The following is a 3,324-nucleotide window of genomic DNA, read 5'->3' as shown; positions in this document are numbered from 1 at the left end:
GGGGGGGGGGCACTCAGCTCTCCAGATGTGGTATTCACCTCCATTCTTCCTCAGCACTGAGGAGGCCAAGGTTTGACCCCTCTTGGGTCCATCAGCTTTGCTCAGGAAGAAAGGGCATCGGGTCACAGCCTGCCTGCTTCTCCCTTGGCAGCGGGTCTTCTCACTCATGTGCCCTGTGGGATGGGTGAGTGGGTAGGGAGACGCCAGCAGGTGTTGTCCCTTCACGAACACGCATGCTTCGAAGACGCCGGTGAGCGTCTCCTGGCACAAGATGCTCGCACTGAGCGGCTCCCATTTGTGCTCAGATCACCCAGCAGTGGGATGGTCTCCCACTTCACAGATCCAAAAGGTTACGTTACTTCTTCCAGATCATACGGCAGGAAGGGGCAGAGTAAGCCTGACACCCAGTTTTCCTCTTTAATTTCAGAATTTGTCCATTGGACGTGAATATTCTTGATATGCAAAAAGTTACAGAGAATAATATATTGAAACCCACGGACACCATCTGCAGCTCAAGAAATACAAGCTGAAGCCCCTGCGTACCTGTGCATTCTAGCAAACCAGGTGGCCTCCAGTTCCTCTTACTTGGGAAACACTGCAAGGCCATCACATCACCTTCCATTGCATAGTACAAGCCGGAAATCCAGTAGGCATGAGTGCCACCGCCCTCTTCTTCCCATCAATTACCAGCTTCAATTTTGATACCTATTCCTATTTCCACTATTACTTCTACCTCTCTCCTCTCTCCACGTATCCTCTTACCTAGAATGCTGCAATGGTCTGCTCACTGATCTCCCTGCGTCTCCTCTTCCCTCTTTCCACATTACAACCCTCTCCACATTATAATCACCAATCTTCTTAAGACCTTTGAGTAGCGGCCTCTGCTCTTGGAACACAGACAAAATCATATGCATGGCATGCAAAGTCTCATATGCTCTTTCCGCTACTCAACATTCCAATCTTATCTCAATCCCTTGATCTCTGTGCTTTGGGGCTATTGGCCCTCTTGCAGTTCCTTATAATCCCTGTGCTCCCTCCCATCACCCATCACAAGGCCTTTGCACATGCCGTTCCTCCCTTTTCCACCTGAGTAACTCTTCCCTTTCTCAGGTAAACTTTCCCTGAGCCCCCTGACTGGGTAACTCTTTGGCATGTCACTTTTACAACTTTACATTTGCTTGTGAGATTAATTAAAATCTTTCTTTCCTACTAGGCCAAAGGCTAAGAAACCACTCACTTAGTACAAAATGCATGCTTAATAAATAGCCAATGTATATATGGCATATATAACATGCCAGGGAGTGTTCCCATCACTTCACACGTATTAACTCACTTTAAGATCTCCCAAAAGCCCTGTATGAAGTAGGTACAACTACTAGCCCCATTTTACATGTAAGCAAAGTAAGTCACACAAGCTAAGAAGTGGCACTGCTGGATATGAACAGAGGCAGTTTCTGGAGTCTGTGTGCTGAACACTTGTGTCATGGTGCCTCACTGGCCTTTGCTGAATGCGGGCTAGTGTTGAGTGCTTTTGAAAGGGACTAGACGGCACCATCAGTAACCTTAGTTCAACTAAAAAAAAAAAATCATTTCACTTGGGTTTTGGCAAGGATCTTATGTTTGACTAGAACTTTGCTGCAAAACATATTCTCTTCCCAGCATTTTATTCCAGGTACTTTAAAAATCCATTTGCCCTCACTGGTACTATCACGTGGAGCAAGCTGCTGGGGGGCAGGAGGAAGCTGGGCTGGAGTGAGGCAGAATTGTGGATCATTTGTAGTACGGGGAGTCCACAAAAGGTCAATTCCAAAGATTCCTCTTACTTCATCTTCACTGATTCCAGATCATTTACACACACAGGACAGTTCTCCCTTAGGTAACAGATGAGGCAAAAAGGCTGGGGTTAGGAGGGCTGCTAAGCCATAGGAAACCAAGCAGTCACAGGACGGGGTGAGAATGGTGCCCAATTTTAAGCTGCAGAAGTGCAAAAGACTTCTCTAGCAGAGGAAGACCTCCTCCTCTTTTAAGGATTGAGGGCAACTAGCCAACTTCTCCTAATTCTTGGATGGAACCTCTGAGCAAGGACAGAGTCCCTCCTAGGTTTTCCCAGTATGGCTAGAGTAGGGTTAATTATTCTGCAAGCTAAAGCTATATAAACTAGCTACATCCAATTAACTAACTCAATATGGTGAAAATGTACTAATTCAGGAAATTCTTCGCCAGGAGCCCATGTACCAATCTCAAAGGAAGTCAATGCATGCACATTTTATGTGCGTTTTGCTACAGAAAGGCTCTCATTAATTTCTTGCAGGATTTGAACTAAAAACGGCTAAGATCTTGCTACAATCCTTTATGCCTGCAAACACATTCCTTCTGGTTCACGAATGTGCCTTTACAGGGATGCCTTCGCAGGTTGAAAACATTTCTATTCCTTCAAAGAGCTGGTAGCAATGCCTGGGGGCATCCAAATGCCCACCCCACCTTAGTTAGGCCTCAAAACTGCATTAGCATTCACCTCCTTGAAGGGGAAGCTAACTGAAAGGCCAAGGGCGGTCAGGAGCGCTTAAGGCCAGTCCCGAGCAGGCCACTAACCGACTGTGTAATCTTGGACAAGCTGCATACCCTCTTTGGGCTTCAGTTTCCACACCTGCGAATTCGAAGTTGAACCGCATGGTCTTCAAGGTCCTTCCCAGCTGAGAGCCTGGTACCAAGTAGGCCCGGCCAAGAAAGCAGCTTCCTGTGGGCGCGGTGCGAGGCTTTAACAGTCCCCCCTCCCCCGCTAGGGCCCGCGAAACCCTCCTCAACACGCCCCTTGGAGTGACGGCACTTTCCCAACCGCAGCCCGAACACGGCTCCGCCCCTTCTCGGGGGCGTCCCATCGTGCCCCGCGCCAGGCTCCTGAAGCGGCGGGGCGCCTCCCGCCTTTCCGCGGTCCCGACCCCGAACTCCTCTCCCCAGTTCTCCCGGGCGCCCTATCCTATCAACGTCTAGTGTCCCAGCCAATCACGCGGACCCGGAGTCTCGTCTTTGGTCCACCCTCCTCCCAGCGCTCAGCCGGTCTGCGCTCTAGGCCTTTACCAGGCCAATCCAATCAGCGGCCGGCTCTCGCCTGCCCCACCCCAACCTCCCTCCCTCCGACCAATCCGCGCGCCTCATTTCGCTGCCCGCCCAGCCAACCCGGGCCTTGAAACCAGCGGGCGAATGGGCGCAGGGCGGCCCTTCAACGCTGACCGCCGGGCCAATTGGGGATTCCGCGTGGCCACGGCGGCAGCCAATCGACATGGAGCGCGGTGCCGCCGCGGAGAGGTCCGGCCCGAATATCCC

At 50.9% G+C, this 3,324-nt stretch overlaps 1 long non-coding RNA gene across 1 annotated transcript; it reads right to left on the bottom strand.

The window, feature by feature from the left end:
• Positions 1-8: 8 nt before the first annotated feature.
• On the bottom strand, positions 9-3,299 carry LOC109489233. Its single transcript, XR_002142183.2, has 3 exons — positions 2,623-3,299; positions 763-1,871; positions 9-173 (listed from the first exon to the last, which is right to left on the bottom strand). It is a non-coding gene; the product is annotated as an uncharacterized LOC109489233 (long non-coding RNA).
• Between the last annotated feature and the right edge of the window lie 25 nt (positions 3,300-3,324).

This window comes from Ailuropoda melanoleuca, unplaced genomic scaffold (assembly GCF_002007445.2).
Source record: "Ailuropoda melanoleuca isolate Jingjing unplaced genomic scaffold, ASM200744v2 unplaced-scaffold72872, whole genome shotgun sequence".
NCBI classification, from domain to species: Eukaryota; Metazoa; Chordata; class Mammalia; order Carnivora; family Ursidae; genus Ailuropoda; species Ailuropoda melanoleuca.
This window is presented reverse-complemented; position numbering and strand designations above follow the sequence as displayed.